General features: G+C 41.9%; 1 protein-coding gene across 9 annotated transcripts in view; it reads right to left on the bottom strand.

Annotated features, from left to right (window-relative positions):
- TIAM2 (TIAM Rac1 associated GEF 2) overlaps positions 1-19791 on the bottom strand; it is a 352591-nt gene that overhangs the window by 261097 nt on the left and 71703 nt on the right. For 6 of the 9 annotated variants that reach the window (XR_007519667.1, XM_049904306.1, XM_049904295.1 and 3 more), the window contains exon 2: positions 2843-2900. The exons of the other annotated variants lie outside the window; for them this stretch is intronic. The gene's annotated coding sequence lies outside the window, so the exon portion shown is untranslated. The remainder of the gene's footprint in view (positions 1-2842; positions 2901-19791) is intronic. 9 annotated transcript variants of the gene reach the window in all.

Below are 19791 nucleotides of genomic sequence, written 5' to 3'. Positions count from 1 at the left end.
CACAGGCTTTGGTGCAGCTTCCAGACTAAGGCAGACTAGGAAGAAAGGCCTGGTGATCTGCTTCCAAAAATTAGCCGGAAGACCCTGTGGATCACAACAGGATATTGTCTAAAATCGTGCTGTAAAATGAGCCTCCTAAGTTCGAAGGCACTTAAAATGGCTGTAACAATGGACTCAAGCTTACCAATGATCACGAAGATGGTGTGAGACTGGGCAATGTTTTGTTCTATTTTACATGGGGTTACCATGAGTCAGAGCCAACTCGATGGCCCCTAACGACAAAAGATTTAACTTCGGGCTGAGACATGGCTTGCAGGAAGCCTGGGTGCTGGGGACAGGCAGCATCTTTGCTAAAATTCCCCGCCAGCCGAAGTAGCCGGATTCTGACTTATGTAAAACCAAAACCAAACCCGTTGCTGTCGAGACGATGCCGACTCATAGCGACCCTATAGGACAGAGTAGAACTGCCCCATATAGTTTCCAAGCAGCGCCTGGTGGATTCGAACTGCTGACCTTTTTGGTTAGCAGCCATAGCTCTTAACCGCTATGCTACCAGGGTTTCCGACTTAAGTAAATGCAAGTTAAAATCAGACAGCTTGAAAAAAGAACGGATTGTAGATTTCAGATTAAAGTAAAAATTTTTTGCTGGGGTGAGGGGAAAAACAAGAAAACTGGGCTCCTTTCTTTCAGTGCCCTAGTTTGAAAAACCGCTTCTTCAAAACAGAAGCCAGAAAGGAGGAAACCTAAGATGGACGCAAAAAGGAATTCACTTTATACACATCCACAGCTGCCAAGCCAAAGCCAAACCCAGCAACGTGACCCAAGTAGGCCCCAGCAATACTGTGCTAACAACCATCGTTAGTCCTAACATTTGCAAACTGGAACCTATATTTAAGGAGCAACCATACTCTATTTAATGTCAACCAGGGACTGATAACCTGGATGCTGGGCTGTGTTAGTATGGTTTTCACTTGTATGGAAAATTGCCTGTGGTCATCTTGCAGAAGCAATACAGTGTCTATTGCTGTCAAATTCCTTAGAGTTAGAAATTAAAGCTTACTGAAGTTAGAATACTTCTTCAGTAAGCTTTAACTAAAGAACTGGAGTATTGAAGTTAGAGTACTTCTTCAGTAAGCTTTAACTGAGGAAGTAGAGTACTGAAGGTAGAGCACTTCTTCAGTAAGCTTTAACTGAAGGAGTACCGAAGTTAGAGTACTTCTTACCGACCTTCAAGTACTTCAGTAAACTTTAACTGAGGAAGTAGGTTAGTGAAGTTACAGTACTTCTTCAGTAAGCTTTAACTGAAGGAGTACTTCTTACCGAAGTTAGAGTACTTCTTACTGAAGTCAGAGCACTTCTTCAGTAAGCTTTAACTGAAGGAGTACTGAAGTTAGAGTACTTCTTACTGAAGTTCAAGTACTTCGGTAAGCTTTAACTGAAAGAGTACTGAAGTTAGAGTACTTCTTGCTGAAGTTCAAGTACTTCAGTAAGCTTTAACTGAAGAACTAGGTTAGTGAAGTTACAGTACTTCTTCAGTAAGCTTTATCTGAAGGAGTACTTCTTACTGAAGTTAGAGTACTTCTTCAGTAAGCTTTAACTTCTCCTAACTCTAAGGAATTTGACAACAACAGACACTGTATTGCTTCTGCAAGGTGGTCACAGGCAATTTTCCACATACGGTGAAAACCGTACTAACGTAGCCCAGCATCCAGGTTGTTTATTAGCCCCCGGCTGGCATCAAATGTATCAGAGATGCTGTAAAGGAGCTCCTCAAGAATCGGACAGGCACACTTGCACACACAGCTGATGCTCCACCGTTTAAGAGCCTTCAAATACGTGTATGCTTCGTACAATTGTTGGTAGAGAACTCAGCACATCTGTTACCCTTTTTTTTTTCTTATTTTTATTTTCTTTTCAAATGATTTTGTGGAAAATTATCAAGTTTTGAGAGCTACATCACAACTCATGAATTAATTTTCATGAGTTCCTTTGTATCAACAATATAATAGGGGAGGGAAGTAAAAGCAAGAGTTATTAAGCATGAGTCAGCTGACTCTACCAGCTGGTGTCCCTGGGTGGTGCAAACTGTTAACTCGCTCCACCGCTGACCAAAAAATTGGAGGTTCAAGTCCACACAAAGGTGCCCTGGAAACACAGCCTGGCGATCTACTTCTGAAAATCAGCCACTGAAAACCCTATGGGTAGCCACAATGGGAAACATTTTGGTGATTACTCAAAAAGTTGAACATAGAATTTCCATATGACCCAGCAATCCCAATCCTAGGCACATACCTAAAAGAACTGAAAGCTGGAATGCACACAGAAACCTGTGCACCAATGTTCATTGTAGCGCTATTCCCAAAAGCCAAAAGGTGGAAACAACAGAAATGTCCATCAGCAAATGAATGGCTAAGCAAAATGTGATCTATCCATAAAATGGACTACTACTTGGCCACAAAGAGAGGTGAAGTCCTGATACATGCTACCACATGGATAAACCTTGAAAACACTGTGCCCAGTGAAATCAGTCAGTCACCAAAGGACAAATACTATGATCCCACTTATATGAAATAGGCAAATATATAGAAACCAAAGTTCATTATTGGTTACGAGGGATGGGAGAGAGGGGAAAGGGCAGTTGTTGTTTAGGTGAAACCAAGTTTCTGTTAATGCTGGTGGAATAATTTGGAAAAGGATAAAACTATGGAATAGAATTGATGACCCAAAAATAAACCCTCACATTAACGGTCAAATAATTGAATGCCAAGACAATTTTTTGAGGGATGCAGCCATCTTTGGCAACCTTATAGGAAGGAGCTAAAGGAATAAAACCCCAACTTACCCTCTGCTCTGTCTTCAAACTCCTGCTGGTGCTCCCAACTGACCACACAAAATGGAAGCTGTTGACAAGAGAAGTTGTTTAACGATGGCACAATTTGATGAACATGTCACAGAACTAACCGTACTTGGAAAAAATTGTTGAGTTGGCAAATGTTTGTTATATATATATATATATATATTTTTTTTTTACAATAAAAAATGTACACAAAAAATTCTCTGGACACAAGTTCCCCTTTAAAGTTACCATTGATTATTCAATCTGCAGATATTTTTTAACCACCTACGATTTTTATCTCATTTTACTTGGATCCACAATCAACGCCCATGGAAGCAGCAGTCAAGAAACCAAAAGACACACTGCATTGGGCAAATCTGCTGCCAAAAACCTCTTTAAAGTTTTAAAAAGCAAAGATGTCACTTTAAGGACTAAGGTGCACCTGACCCAAGCCACGGTGTTTTCAGTTGCCTCACAGGCATGGGAAAGCTGGACAGTGAGTAAGGAAGACCTAAGAAGAATTGATACCTTTGAGCTATGGTGCTGGCAAAGAATACTGAATACATGCCAGGGACTGTCAGAAGAATGAACAAATCTGTCTTGGAAGAAGTACAGCCAGAAGCTCCTTAGAAGCAAGGATGGCAAGACTTTGTCCCATGTACTTTGGACATGTTATCAGGAGGGACCAGTCCCTGGAGAAGGACATCAAGTTTGGTAAAGTAGAGCATCAACCAAAAAGAGGAAGACCCTTGATGAGATGGATTGACACAGTGGCTGCAACAATGGGCTCAAGCATAACAACAATTGTGAGGATGGAGCAGGACTGGGCAGTACTTTGTTCTGTTGTACGTAGGGTCTCTGTGAGTCAAAGCCAACTCAATGGCACCTAACAACAACAACAACTTTACTAGAGGGGGCAGTAGTGGTGCTGTGGTAGAATTCCCACCTCCCGTGCTGGAGACTTGGAGTCTACTCTCCCTTCTCTGAGGCCTGCTGAATCAAGCCTCCCCGTCTCCAATGTTCTTGTTCCCCTCCTTTGCTTCCAAACTCACCCTTATTTCTTTGTTACTGAATAAATAAGCCTTTTCTCAGCCCTGTCACCCCCTCAAGCTGCCACTTCCTTTTTCTTTTTGGCACCAAAGACTTCCTGCCTAAATCTCTTAAAAAAAGACTATACCCTCACTCTACTTTCTCACCATTTGTCACAGCTAGAAATTGGGCTTCCACTCCCATTTGTTCTCTGGAAGATTTACAATGATTCCTCAACTCTAAATCCAATGGCCTGTTCTCATTCATTTGCAACCAACCCAGGAAACTTACAAGAAGAAAGTAAAAAATCAGCTACGTCTACCTCCTGAGATAGCCACAAGCCAGGTCAGATTTTGGTGGCCATCCTTCCCCCTCTCTGTTTATGCATACATACACGCACACACACACACACACACACACATATATATATATATAATTTTTCACAGTTTCATTTTAGACATTTTGTAAACAGTCTTGTCTTTTTTATTTACCTCCTGCCTGCCTCCTCCCATGGTTGTTGTTGTTGTGTGCCACAAGTCGATTCTGACTCATAGTGGCCCTACAGGACAGAGCAGAACTACTCCATAGGATTTGGAGCCCTGGTGGTGCACTAGTTAAGAGTTTGGCATCTAACCAAAAGGTTGGCAGTTCAAATCTACCAGCCGCTTCTCGGAAACCCTATGGGGTAGTTCTACGCTGTTCTATAGAGTCGCTATGAGTCAGAATTGACTCGATAGCAACAGGTTTTTTGTTTTTGTTTTTTTAATCTTTACTGAAGCAGTCAGGTCTTTTCTTCCCCAGAAAGGCTAGTGGGTTCTAACTGCCAACCTTTTGGTCAGAGGCCAAGAACTTAACTACTGTAACACCAGGGCTCCCATACTACCACACCTATTGCCGTCGAGTCAATTCTGCCTCATTAGTGACCCTACAGGACAGAGTAGAATTGCCCCATAGGGTTTCCAAGGAGCAGCTGGTGGATTCCAACTGCAGACCTTTCGGTTCGCAGCCAAGCTCTTAACAACTGCACCACCAGGGCTTCAGCCATGCTACCATACTACCAACCTACTTCTGCCCAAGCAGCGTTAACATATATACATGACTTTTTTTTTTTTTAATCATTGCATGTTCTACAAAAAAATACTGACATTATGCACGGTTCTTTGCCTCTTCTTTTCCTGTGGGACTCCTTCCAAGTCAAGTGGCATAGAAACCCAAGGCATGGATGCCCCACATTTTACCCAGCCATTCCCCTGTTGAAGGCTTTCACTTGGCTTCCAGTTCTTTGCCACTACAAACAATGCCGCAATAGGTATTCTTGTACAAACAAATTACATATAGCTGCTTTTATTTCTGTGGGATGGGGTTCCAGGAGAGAAACTGCTTAGTCAAAGGCTATGTACATTTTAAATTATAAGAGACTCTTCCAGAACTCTTTCCAAAATACCCATTCCCACCAGCAATGCTTGAAGACTACCCTTTCCCAGTACCCCTGCCAACAACAGGTACTGTCACTTTTTAATATATCGGCCAGTCTAATGGTCTGATGTGCATCAAGCTTTAAAAACTCTCCTTCGCCTTCTACTCTGCTCAGTGGCTTTCAGAAAACTAATTTCCCTTCTCTCACAACCCTTTCTGGGGCACCGTCTTTGTCTCCTATTCTTACTCCATCTTCAAAAATTAAGCATAAAATAATATTCACCCTTGTCCTTTTCTCCTTTCTCTTTGCACTCTCTTCTTTGACAATTTCACTTTTTCCTAGGGTTTTAGTCAACACCTCTCAGAGCTGAATTCAAATCTACACATCTATGTCTGTCATTCTACTTGCTCATGGAACATTTCCCCTACAGCCTATCAACATCTCAAAAATCAGGAGGATCAAACCCAAACTCTCTCGGACTCGCTCCTGTTCTCCTGGCAACACCATCTTGATCGCAGGTACTTAGGCTTGCACACCCAGTGTTATTTTTTACTTCTCCTTCCATTGTGCCCCTACATCCAGCCAATTACTCAGTCTGGGCAGTTCTAGGAGTGGGTTCAATAGTGTTCCCCCAAATTCACACCTACCTGGAACTTTATAATGTGACCTAATTTAGAAATAGGGTCTTTGCAGATGTAATTAGTTAAGAATCTGGAGATGAAATCATTCTAGATTTAGGGTGCATCTGCATTGAATGACTGGTGTCCTTGTAAAAAGAAAGGATATATAGAGACAGAGAAGACAGTGATGTGAAGAAAGAGGCAGGGATTGGAGTGATGTATCTATAAATCAAGGAACGCCAACGATTGCTGGAAACACCAGAAGCTGGAAGACAGGCATGGGGCAATTTCTTCCTCAGAGCCTCCAAAAGGAAAGAGCCCTGCCAACGCCTTGATTTTGGACTTCTGGCCCCCAGAACTGAGAGATAATAAACTTCTCTTGTTTCAAGACACCTGGTTTGTGGTAATTTGATATGGCAGCCTGGCTTAGTTATCTAGTGCTGCTATAACAGAAATACCACAAGTATATGGCCTTAACAAAGAGAAATTTATTCTTTCACAATCTAGGACGCTGGAAGTCCAAGTTCAGGGTGCCAGCTTCAGGGGAAGGCTTTCTCTCTCTGTCGGCTCTGGAAGGTCCTTGTCATCAATCTTCCCCAGTGGAGGAGCTTCAGGTCCAAAGGAGACGGTATTCTCCTGGCTCTTGTTTCTTGGTGGTATGAAGTCCTCACATCTCTCTGCTCACTTCTCTCTTTTATATCTCAAAAGAGATTGACTTAAGACACAGCCTAATCTTGCAGATTGAGTTCTGCTCCATTAACATAACTGCCTCTAATTCTGCCTCATTAACATCATAGAGGTAGGATTTATAACACAAAGGGAAATCATATCAGATGACAAAATGGTGGACAATCATACAATACTGGGAATCATGGCCTAGCCATATTGACACATACTTGTGGGGGACACAATTCAATCCATGACACAACCCTAGAAAACAAATGTAGTTCTCCATGCTCTCTCTTACCCATCTGGGGCAGACTCTCCAAATAGCTCATCAGGCTCCTGCAATAGCCACTTTGGCTCCCCCAGCTCCAGTATGCACACCTGCCACGGAGCACAGCACAACCCTGCCAGGCCCAACCCTGCTACACCTCCCCAGATGCAGACCAAGTTAAGCCTGACCCCTCTAACCACACTTCCAAGGTCTTCCGAGCTCTCATTCCAATCTACCTTTCCAGGGATTCAACCAACGACTTCCTCATACTCCAAACTCACCATGAGTTTGTCCAGTTGCTATGGCCTAAAAGAGACTCTTCTCTCAAAGGAGAATTAGTGAAGAAAGGGCAGAAAAGGTTAGCAGACACTTACTGGAAATCCCTCTGCTGCTCTGGCCCTGCCTCTACAAAGAAAATGTCTCTCTCTCTTAGTTTCAAAGAGGAAAACTATTTGGTGGAAGAAACTGGGTAAGTAAATGGATCATATAATACAAACTGAGGCTACACTGCAATAAAGTGTACATTTACACTCATAAAATGACCTAAAAATAAAGACAGGAAAACCAGCCACCAGAGTCAAAAGCATTCTACATTTATACAACTAGCAGAGAATCATCTCACAATCACATCTGTCTCATGACAGTTTCATGAATCAGATACCCATAAGTGGCTGGCATTAAAACTCAGCAAGAAATCCCTAAAAACAAAATAAGGGGGAAAAAAATCACTAGGGTGAACCAAACAAAAACTTAGAGACAAAACCTCAAAACTATTTTTTATAATACTTCATCTTTAAGCTAGCAATCTGAAAAAGAAACAACCAAAACAATGTACTTAATACACATTTATTTGGTGCCTCTGACATAAGCTCAATGCAAATTCAATATGAATTTAGAGGTGAGATTAGTCAAAATAGATTTGCCAGACTTCATTATGTCCAGAATGATGCAATTTTTTTTTTTGCATCAAAGCAAAGAATATAATAATATGACTTTAATTATTTGTTCTCTAAGCTCTCTAATAAATATACGCTCCATCTTTGTTTTTACTTAGTTTTCATGCCGGTATGCACAAAAGTAAAATGAGATCCGCCCACATAAATTTTTTTTAAGAAGGCCTTCATAACAGTATCTCAAGTGTTTTCTAGCCTAACAACGATTAGAATCCAGGATTCGGTTATATGTACTCAGCACTTCAGAAACTCTGTGACTGCTCCTCTGCAGACCATGACTCCAGCATCTTCTGAGACAGACTGTCAACAATCCATCATCCAGACTCATGGCAGGACGAGTTGTCACAGATAATTTAAACAGCTCTCAGAGTGAGAGAGTGCTTCAGAATTCCATATGGCCTGTGAAACGCACGTGTTCTCTACACTCTTCCCCCTCTTAAGAAGGAGTTGAGACAAAGCTCGATCCCAAATTCTGAATGCTGGGAATTTTTAGGATATCCAACACATAAGATAAGCAGAAAGTTATCTTCTTGCCTGTTTTCTTGGTTACCTATGGCATACCTTTCAGAGCACAGATGAACTAAAATAGCTGCAGGCCCAGCGCCCAGTGCTGCTACAGGAGCCCTGCAGGCTGGAAGGCACATTATTTATTCACAGAGAAACCCTGGGTCCTCCAGCCCAAGGCAGGGGCAGTAACAAGGCGCCACAGGTAGGGAAAGTGGGAGGAACAAGGAAAAAAGTGAGAAGAAACTCAGAACCCCTAGGCTCAGCCCCTTACTAGCTGGCAGAGAAAGTGGGCAAGTAACCTACCTTTTCTCACCAGTCTTCGTCTGTCAAATGAAGAATGCAAGCTCACGCTAAGTCCCTCCAAGTATTTTATGGTTCTAATTTTTTTTAATAGATCAGGGACTTCAAACACTATGGTTAGTGTAAGACTTGAAGGCAGTGTGTGTGTGTGTGTGTGTGTGTGTATGTGTGTGTGAAGTATTTTTGTAAATATCCTCAGAAACTGTCCTGTGCTTCACTCTGTTACAATATCACTACATACATTATAGAATCATGACTTACTGGGTCATGATTTTGTTTGTTGTATTGTGTTGTGTTGTTTTGAACTCCCGAACACAGAGGTAGAACAATATGTTTTTGTTTTTTTTTAAGATGACATTCAACCAAAAGTTCAAAGAGGAGGAAGAACCAAAATTTGTAAGAATTGTCTTTCCCTTCCTGCTCTGCGGACATCTTTTTCCTCAGTGAGCTCTCACAGTAAAGAAGGAATAGAAACGCGGCCCAAGGTGTCTGTCTGCATGGTATACAATGGAACAGGACAACGTGGCGGGGGAGGTGAGAGAAACAGGACTTGAACTTAAAATGTTTATAATAAACTGGCCACGAGGAAAGATGTTCTCTTTGAAATTGTGGGCTCTCTTCAAACACTGCGTGTTATTTATTAACCACTCCTTTTTTCTTTCTATAAAGAAATTCAGTACAGTATCAGCTTTGATATATTTACAATACTCTCTTGGAGGAAGTCCAGAGTCTACATTTGGTTTTTAAAAGAAGGTCCTTCCTCTGTGGAACCTATCTCAAAAAGCCAAAACACACAGTCAGAAAAGCCGAGCCTCTCATTAGCGTTTCCCAAGCACACAGTAGCTATGCACCACTTGGCACCCACCAAAACCCCTCCAAAAGTATCAAAAGGCTGCCAACTTCTCTGTGCATTTATAAGAACAGTGCTGAAAATGTGTGTTTGCAGCAAAATTTCATTTTTACTGGTATGCCCATGAAAACTTTACTGTCTCCCATAGAGCTGACTGGTTTTAGTGACTTGGCCAAATACCAACGTAACTGTAATTAAATGGAACTCTGAGGCCAGATGAGGTATAAAGACGGAGGGTGTTCCCAGAGGAACTAAAATTATGTGCAGCACATGTTTAAGTCATACATCAGTCATAGGGTCAACCAACGTCCGACACACCTCTCAGGAGAAAAACAGATCAATATGGCTGAAGAAAGTGTATTCAGAAGGGCCTTTTCACCATTCAGAACTGAGAATGACTGAAGAAATTATAGAAATTTTTAAAATAAAATTTCACACCCAATGATTTTAATATGATAAGAAAAATATGAGAGGCCACATGTTCTCAATTCTGTCATTTGAATTACTGAGTCAAACAGTCTTGGAGTGCAGCAGCTCAGGCTAAGGGAGAGAGCTTCTAACTCAAACAACGGAGCACAGATTAAATGACAGCCTGTCCAAAAGTCTTCCTCTGTTCTTAGCTGCAGTCAAGTCAGCTTTGATTCACAGGGACCTTATGTATAAGAGAATAAAATGTTGCCTGGTTCTGTACCATCTTCAAGACAGTTGGTATATGTAAGTCCATTGTTGCAGCAACTGAGTCAATCGATCCATCTCATTGAGGGTCTCCCTCACTTCCATCAGCCCTCTACTTTACCAAACATGATGTTCTTTTCCAGTGTTCTGTCTTTCTGGATGACGTGTTCAAATAAGCAGGCGGAAGTCTTACCATTCTTACTTCTAAGGAGCATTCTGGCTGTATTTCTTCTGAAGCTGATTTGGTTGTTCTTCTAACAGTTCAAGGTATATTCAATATTCTTGGCCAATACTACACTCAAAACACAATGATTCTTCTTTTGTCTCCCTTTTCGGTTGTGGAGCTTTTGCATGCATATGTTATTGTTAGGTGCTGTCAAGTCAGTTCCAAGTCATAAAGACCCTATGTATAACAGAACAAAACACTGCCTGGTTCTGCACCATATTCACAATTACTGCTATGCTTGAGTCCACTGTTGGACCACTGTGTCAATCCATCTCATTGAGGGTCTTAATCTTTTTCGTTGACCATCTACTTTACCAAGCATGATGTCCTTCTCCAGGGACTGGTCCCTTCTGATAACATGTCCAAAGTACCGAGAGGAAGTTTTGCCATCCTCGCTTCTAAGGAGCATTCTAGCTGTACTTCTTCCAAGACAGATGTGTTCGTTCTTCTGGGAGTCCATGGTATATTCAATAGTGTTCACCAACACCATAATTCAAAGGCATCAGTTCTTCTTCAGTCTTCTTTATTCACTGTCCAGCTTTCACATGCATATGAGGCAATTGAAAATAGCATGGCTTGGGCCACATGCACATTGGTCCTCAAAGTGACATCTTTGCTTTTTAACACTTCAAAGAGGTTTTTTGCAGCAGATTTGCCCAACGCTTTTTTTTATACGTCATCTGATTTCTTAACTGCTGTTCCCATGGGCACTGATTGTGGATCCAAGTAAAATGAAATCCTTGACAACTTCAATATCTTCTCCATTTATCATGATGTTGCTTTTTGATCCAGTTGTAAGGATTTTTGTTTCATGTGGAGGTGTAAGCCTTTTGCTGTAGTCTTTGATCTTCATCAGTAAGTGCCCCAAGTCCTCTTCACTTTCAGCAAGCAAGGTTGTGTCACCTGCATATCACAGGTTGTTAATGGGTCTTCCTCCAATCCTGATACCCCATTCTTCTTCATGTAGTTCAGCTTCTTGAATTTTTTGCTCTGCATACAGATTGAATGCTGTTGTTGTTGTTAGGTGCTGTCGAGTTGGTTCCGACTCATAGCAACCCCATGTACAACAGAACGAAACACTGCCCGTCCTGCGCCATCCTCACAACTGTTGTTACACTTGAGCCCATGTTGCAGCCACTGTGTCAATCCATCTTCCTCTTTTTCGGTGACCCTCTGCTTTACCAAGCATGATTCCCTTCTGCAGGGACTGATCCCTCTTGATAACACATCCAAAGTATGTGGGATGAACTCTCATGATCCTCACTTCTAAGGGACATTCTGACTATACTTCTTCTAAGACAATATATTAGCCCACTGACATCTTGGGGTCACAGCAATGCCCACTGACCCAAGACCTCTTCACCTCCCATCTAGTGGATATTGCCAAAACTCCACTCCAAATTTCAGTTCTTTCTTTGGTTTAATCCATTAAACATTTTAAAAAATAATTTGCTGCTTTCTATCTCCCCTCTCCCACTTTTAAATTCATGCTTGAAGAAGAGGCAGGCAAGAGAAAGGAGGAGCTACAGCACAGCCGTAAATATTTCAGAAAAGCTCCCCAGATGATTACAATAGACTCTTTCACCAGAGTAAGAGCTTCTGCTTTACTAAGGCTGTGACCTGGTTTATGTGTTCTTCAGAAACGTTATAGGGATATATACATAAGCCCTGGTAGCACAGTGGTTAAGTGCTCAGCTGTTAAACAAAAGCTCAGCGGTTCAAATCCACCAGCCACTCCATGGGATGAAAATGTGGCAGTCTGCTTCTATGAATATTTACAGCCTTGAAAACCCTATGAAAAAGTTCAACTCTGTCCTGTAGGGTCTGTATGAGTAGAATCAACTGCATACAACAACATACATACATATATAAACCCTGGTGGCGTAGTGGTTAAATGCTACAGCTGCTAACCAAAGGATCGGCAGTTCAAATCTGCCAGGCACTCCTTGGAAACTCTATCGGGCAGTTCTACTCTGTCCTATAGGGCCGCTAGGAGTCGGAATCGACTCAACAGCAGTGGGTTATATATACATATATATGTATGTATCTTCATGTGTGTCTTAATACGAGTGGTCAAAAAAGTCAGAAAGCCACTAGAATAAAAATGTATATACCTAGAATAAAAAAAAAAAAATGACCCATGAAACTGATTTCAGTACCCATGACTCACTTCAATAAACTGTTTCATTCAAATGGTTGTATACTACACATAGTGTTTTACACCTGGTTTTTTTTCACTTAATATACCAGAGAGATGGTGTCATATTTATGGATATTTGGATTGCTTTGACTCCACCTTTTCTTAAAAGTAGGATGGTCTAAGAAGGAGGAGCAAACCAATTAAGGACTTAAAAAGCCCAGAACAGGGAAGACTGAGGACCAAAGTCAAGTGTGAACTAATTCACAGTTTCTCTTCAGGCCGATATCTGGGCTTCCATACAGTGGCTGATAGAAAGTCCAGTGCAGTAGGCAGACATCTTCTTTGGGACTTTGTAAGTTATGAGATCTTTCTTCCTTGCATGGAAACCTTACTACTGCTGTTCTCCTTATTTCCAGCAGTAAAGATTGAGAAATTCAATCTAGACTTCACTGTCAGACTTACAAGAACAGGTTAAATTATTTCAATCCATTTACATGTACCTGCTGTTTACAAAGGCAGCCTCAGTGGCACAAACAGGTGAGTGTTTAACTACTAACAGAAAGGTTGGCAGTTGGAATCCACCAGAGGTCCATGAGTTAAAAAAGTCCTGGTGATCTGTTTCCGGAAGGTCCCAGCCATGAAAAACCTAGGGAGCACAGTACTACTCTGATACACATGGGATCCACATTAGTTGGCATCAACTGAATGGTGACTAGCTGGTTGGTTGGCTATTTACAAAAGCAGGAAGGCACATCACTGTGACCCAAACTGATTCTCCAATTTCTTTTTTCACTAGAATTTCCCCCATTTCTACCTGAAATGAGCTGTAAACCTTTTATGTTACCACAAAAGTCTCAAACAAATTTATTTCCTACCTATTTACATATCTGCAATACAACTTTTACATTAAAAAGCACAACTTTAGGGACTTCGGCCCAACATGGCACCATACACAGAAGCACCACACCATTGCTCCACAGGAAAGACCCAAAAAACTAAGTCACACAGAGACGAACGTCATTCCTGGTACCTGAAGTGCCAGATATAGAGAACTCAGCCAAGCACTAAATGGAATAAGAAACTGACAGAGGATGGAGAGCGAGAAGAGATACATGCGGAGGGCCCCACCAGCTAATGCAGCACGGATCCACCATCTTGGACTCCAGTCAGGGATCGGCAGACAGGGCGCATGGAAAAGCAGCCTCCCAGAACTCTCAGCAGGAGACAGAGCACCCAGTAACCGGCAATATACGCTTTCCCACCCCTCCCCCTCCCCCCCTCCCCCCATTCTCTCCCCACTGCTCTACCTCTGAGTTTCCTCGCTGGCTGTGATGGCTCGGCCAGCTGAGAAGTGCAGCATCCATGCTATTTGGCTTTAACCCACCCACGTTGGAGATCAACGGACAGGGAGTACAGGAAAGTGGCTTCACGAAGCTCCCAGCAGGAGACAGAACACCCAGTAACAAGCGATATAAGCTTTTCTAACCTCCACCCTTCCTCTCCTCCTCTGCTTCCCGCCAGCTGCAGTCTACTGGCCAGGAGGCAACTGCTTTGCCCTCAGCCTGCTTGGATTCACCCAGCCCACACTGGCCAGGCCCTGAGCTGGTGTTGGTTCTTTACATCTCTTTTGGTTTCTTCTGTGCCTCCTACTACTTCCTCCTCCCTTCTCTGGTACACCTGGCTCTGTGTGCCATCTTTGCTTCTTCTTGAAAGGCTGTGAGGTCATGCTCGACTGGGGAACCACTCCCCTGGCCCATGACACCTCTCTAGTGGGATCCCTGGGGCTTTTTTTTCCCCTTGTTTTGCTTTACTTTGTTCTGTTTGTTTGTTTTCTTTTTCTTTTCACAGCTTGGGAGTCCCCTCTAGCCAGGCTGCAAGGCACAGCTTAGGGGCCACTCCCCCAATCTACACAGCAGCATAGGTGGGATCCCCAGGGGCATTTCTTTTTTTCTTTTCTCTCTTTTTCCCTTTCTGTCTTCGTTTCTCAGCTCTCATCTCTCTACACTTGCCTTCTTTTTCTGTCTCCTAAATACCTGGTGTTGTGTGACATCTACATGCTCTCTAGCCAGGCTATACTGCGCAGCCTGGGAGCCACTTCCCCGGTCTTAGCAGCCCCGCCAGTGGGGACTCTGGGACTCCTGGGGGCTTTTCTTTTCCAAATTTTTATCTAGTTATTTTTTTCTTTCTTTTTCCCTTTTTCTTGTTTTCTTTTTGCTTTTCTCCATTTCTCAGTTTCTCATCTCTCCACTCCAAGGGCAAGCTCCCTTAGCACTCTTTTTTTTCTCTCTCTCTTTGTTTCCTTGTTTGTTTCTGGCTCCTGTTTTTCTCTCCTCTCTCTCCTCTTTCCCACACCCTTGTTAGCTCCGCACATCGCAAACTCCCCCCTCTTTCCTGCCTATTTGCACCATGCACTGAACCTCACACCCCCAAGCAGCACAGGCACGGCCTACTGGAACCTGCCCTGCACTGATTCCTGGCCTGCCCTGTTGGCCCTAGTATATGCCTCAAACAACCCATCCCAGCCCCTCCCCTTCAGCTGGACCTGCCCTGCTGCACCATAGCTGAATGACTGGCCCTTCCCATTGGACAAGGAGGTGAAAAGTATTGTGACTACGGACGAAAAACAATGATGAGCGCACAGCCCGCCTGCACAGACAAATAAATAAACCAAATAAAACAAAAAAGCAGAACAAAACAAACAAATCTACAATCAAGAAATGAAGAAAATAACTACTGAACGTCTCAAAGACAGCAAACAATATCAAAACATATGAAAAAACAGGACAGGATGGGCCCAGTAGGTGTCTAAAATAAAATTCCAGATGGCTTTCCAATAAAGAAAAGGCACTAGAACTACCTGACAAGGAATTCAAATCTCTAATATTCAGAACAATCCAAGAGTTGAAGCAAAAAGCAGATAAAAATGAGGAAAAAATAGACAAGTTTTTGGAAAAGGCAAATTCACGGGAAATACAGATGAAAAAATGGAACAATTCAGGAAATACAGGAACAAAATGCCAAAATAAATTCACAATTAGAAATCATACAAAAACAACAATTAGAAATCCAAAAGATAAGCAACAAGATTTCAGAAATGGACAGTGTAATAGAAGGCCGAAGAGCAGGTCTGAAATAATGGAAGACAGAATCAGTGAAATTGAAGACAAACACTTGGATACAGCAGTTTGAGGGTAAACCAGAAAAAAGAATGAAGAAAAATGAAGAAGCTCAGAGAATTATGAGGGATACAATCAGAAGCAAAAATTTGCGAGTGATTGGACTTCCAGAACAGGGAGAAAAAACGGAAAACACAGAGAGGATCAATGAAGAATTGCTGACGGAAAACTTCCCTAATATCACGAATGATGAAAAGCTGACCATCGAAGAAGCTCAACAAACCCCGTATAGGATAGCCCCCAAAAGAAAAACACCAAGGCATATCATAATCACACTCACTAAAACCAAAGACAAAGAAAAAATCCTGTGAGCAGCTTGAGAAAAATAAAAAGTCACATACAGAGGAGAAACAATAAGACTAAGCTCTGATTATTTGACAGAAATCATGCAGGCAAGAAAGCAATGGGATGACATATATAAAACCTTGAAAGAAAAAAATTGCCAACCAAGAATAATGTATCCTGCAAAACTTTTGTTCAAATATGATGGTGAAATTAGGACATTTCCAGATACACAGAAATTAAGGGAATATGTGAAAACCAAACCAAAATTACAAGAATTATTAAAGGGAGTCCTTCAGTCTGAGAACAACAACAGACCACAGCCTGAATCTAAGATGCAAGATTGTACCAGCCAGATATCAACCTGGGAAATGAACTCTCAAGGGCTATCCAAAACCAAAACGATTGCAATAGGGAACCAGAGAAGTTAATCTGTAAATGACAACAATGTCAGAACAATAAAAGAGGGAATAAACGGTATAGGTGTAGAACTCTGTAATGGAGAAGAAGGCAAGGTGACACCAAGTAATAACAGATTGGTTCAAACCTAGGAAGATAAGGGTAAATTTCAAGGTAATCACAAAGAAAGTTAACAAACCTACTCACTAAAATAAAGAAGAAAAGCATAAAGTCAATAAAAACAAAATCTATGAAAACAAAAGAAATCCACAAACAAAAGGAACTTTGCACAGGACATTATGCTGACTGAAATAAGTTAATCACAAAAGGACAAATATTGTATGAGACCACTACTGTAAAAACTAATGAAAAGGTTTACATACAAAAAGAAACAATCTTTGATGGTTACGAGGGAGAGGAGGAGTGGGGATAGAAAAACACTTAATAAGTAGTAACTCTGGTGAAGGGTAAGACAGTACACAATACCGGGGAAGCAAGGACAGCCCATACAAGGCAAGCCCATGGTAGCTCCATAGACACATCCAAACTCCCTGAGGGACCAAATTGCTGGGCTGAGGGCTGTGGGAACCATGGTCTCTGGGAACATCTAGCTCAACTGGCATAATAGAGTTTATAAAGAAAATGTTCTACATTCTGCTTTGTTGAGTAGCATCTAGGGTCTTAAAAGCCTGTGAGCGACCATCTAGGGTACTCCACCAGTCTCACCCCTTCATGAGCAAGGAAGAATGAAGAAAACTAAAGACACAAGGGAAAGATTAGTCCAAAGGACTAATTGGACCACATCTACCATAGCCTCCACCAGACTGAGTCCAGGACAACTAGATGGTGCCTGGCTTCCACCACTTACTGCTCTGACAGGGATCACTATTAATAGAGGGTCCTAGACAGAGCTGGAAAAAAAGGCAGAACAAAATTCTAACTCAAAAAGAAAGACCAGAGTTGCTGGCCTGACAGAGACTGAAGAAACTCTCAGAGTATGGCCTCTGGACACACTTTCAGCTCAGTAATGAGGCCACTCCTGAGGTTCACCCTTCAGTTAATGATTGAACACGCCCATGGAACAAAACAAGACTAAAGGGGTGCACCAGCCCTGGGGCAGGGACTGGAAGGCAGGAGGGAACGGGAAAGCTGATAATAGGGAACCCAGGGTTGAGAAGGTAGAGTGTTGGCATGTCGTGCAGTTGTTAACCAATGTCATACAACGATGTGTGTACTAATTGTTCGATGAGAAATTAGTTCTGTAAACCTTCATCTAAAGTTCAATAAAAAGAAAGAAATAAAAAGCAAAATTTTAAAGTTTTAAGATATGCCTCTCAGCCACCATCTAAGGCACACGATTGGTCTCAATTCACCTGGAACAACAGAGGAAGAAGGAGAGTCAGGAATAGGAGGAGAAAATGGAATGTGTGGCTAATTGCCTCCATGAACTACTGCCTCCTTTGTAATGAGACCAGAACTGGGCGGGGGTCTACCAGGCTACCATCACTGAATATTTTGATCAAAGACTCTATAGAAGAATCTGATCAAAACAGGGAAAATGAAGAGCAGAATTTCAAATTCTCATGGAATCCAGACTTTCTGAAGCCATGAAGGCTGGATGAACCCCTGAAATGACTGCCCTAAGATAAAACTTAAACCTTAAACCAAAAATATCCCCCGAAGTCTTCTTAAAACCAAACAATACTTTAGCTTAACTAGTAACGAATGTCTGCCTTGATCATTGTGTTCTTTCAAGATCTATCTATATGGGATCAAACTGACAACAGCAACTTGAAAGATTAGAGAGGAACCTTAGGGCAGCACTCATTTTATGTTCATGGGGGAGAAACAACTCAGAAAAGGAGGGCGAGAATAGTTGCATAACTCAAAGAACGTAATCAATGTGACTGAATTGTACACGTAGAAACTTGAACTGGTGTGTTTTTGCTATGTATATTCTCAGCAACAACAAAAATATAAATTATTTTTTTTAAAAATGAGCCTCTCAGTTTCTTTCAACTCTTTCAAATAACAGTCTACAGTTTCAGGAGTATACAGAACAGTACACAGAAAGCTATAAATGCCAGGGATCTGAAAAGCCATCTCGTCTACTGCAATTGCTACTGTATTAGTTTCTTCAGAGGGGCTCCAGGGACCTTCTCCATCTCCAGCCCAGGGGAGTAAGAAAGAACACATGAGGGCTTCTGTCCTGTACCGCTGCTGTAATTAATACAATTCCAGTTTTATCTCTTTGTATACTGGGGTTTCACACATGATGTAGTTTGGAACAAAAGGTTCCTCTGACCACAAAGGTTTAAAACCCATGAATCCTGCATCGTTTCACAGACAGGAAAACAGAGGTCCCCAGAAGCTGGGTGGCACCCATGGGTCTACATCCGGTAAGCTGCAGACCCAGCCCTGGGCCTCTAGAGCAGTAGTTCTCTAACCATGATCCCCAATCAGCAGCAGCAGCAGCACCTGGAAACTTGTTAAAAATGGAAATGTTCAGGCAGATCCCAGATCTACTGAATCAAACTCTGAGAGTGAGCCCAGCAATCTGCATTTTAACAAGCTTCCAGGTGATTCCAGTGTTCTTCACTTTGAGGGCCTCTGCCCTAGAGCAATGTCCGAAGTATTCCCCATTCTCCTTTCCTCTCCCTATTCCAATCCAATGTCTCCACACAGTACACACGTTAGGCAGCTGCCTCAAAAATACTGAGCCGAACTATATATTCACCCACTGAAAAAAGGAAAGACATCACAATAAGGTATTCGAACACCACTATAACACAATCAATGAATTTCTTTTCTCACAATAAAAACACACCCAAATGGTTAAAAAAAGTTTCAGAGTTCTCAAAGGATAGTTCAAGATGGCAGAATATACTAGTATTTCAGAGACTGAACCTCAAAAATGCTGAGCAATGCTATGAAACTTATTTCCAGAAAACCAGGATCAAGATACCCCACATCAGTGCCCAATAACATCTGGGCACCAATGAGGAGAGTATTAAAGTATGAGACAGCTCCTTCCAGAGAAACCTGGTTGAGAAATACCTGAAAATACATGGGAACATGACTATATCTCATCCCCAGCCTGAGGAGATCAATTTCACCATACCTTACATTTTGTGACATTTGAGCTACCAATTGGCCATCTATTCAGGTGAGTTTGCTGGCCCCACGCAAAATATATATATGAGAAACACTATGTACACTAGCCATTAGTTGTAAGCCACAACTCAATTCCATGCTATTGTAACAAATTTCAAGAAAGCCAACTGAGAAACTACAACATGAAGCATGAACATCTAAAGCTTTGAGACATCATTGCAGAATTCAACCTATTCGAACCCTCTACTCATTTTTCCCTCATAATGTAAAATATTTTCTTAAACTAGTTCCTATTAAGAACTCACTAGGTGAATATGGAAGAGATCCATA

The sequence above is a fragment of the Elephas maximus genome, chromosome 1 (genome assembly GCF_024166365.1).
Source record: "Elephas maximus indicus isolate mEleMax1 chromosome 1, mEleMax1 primary haplotype, whole genome shotgun sequence".
Classification (NCBI taxonomy): domain Eukaryota; kingdom Metazoa; phylum Chordata; class Mammalia; order Proboscidea; family Elephantidae; genus Elephas; species Elephas maximus.
The sequence above is the reverse complement of the archived record's forward strand: the minus strand, read 5'-3'. Positions and strand labels throughout refer to the sequence as shown.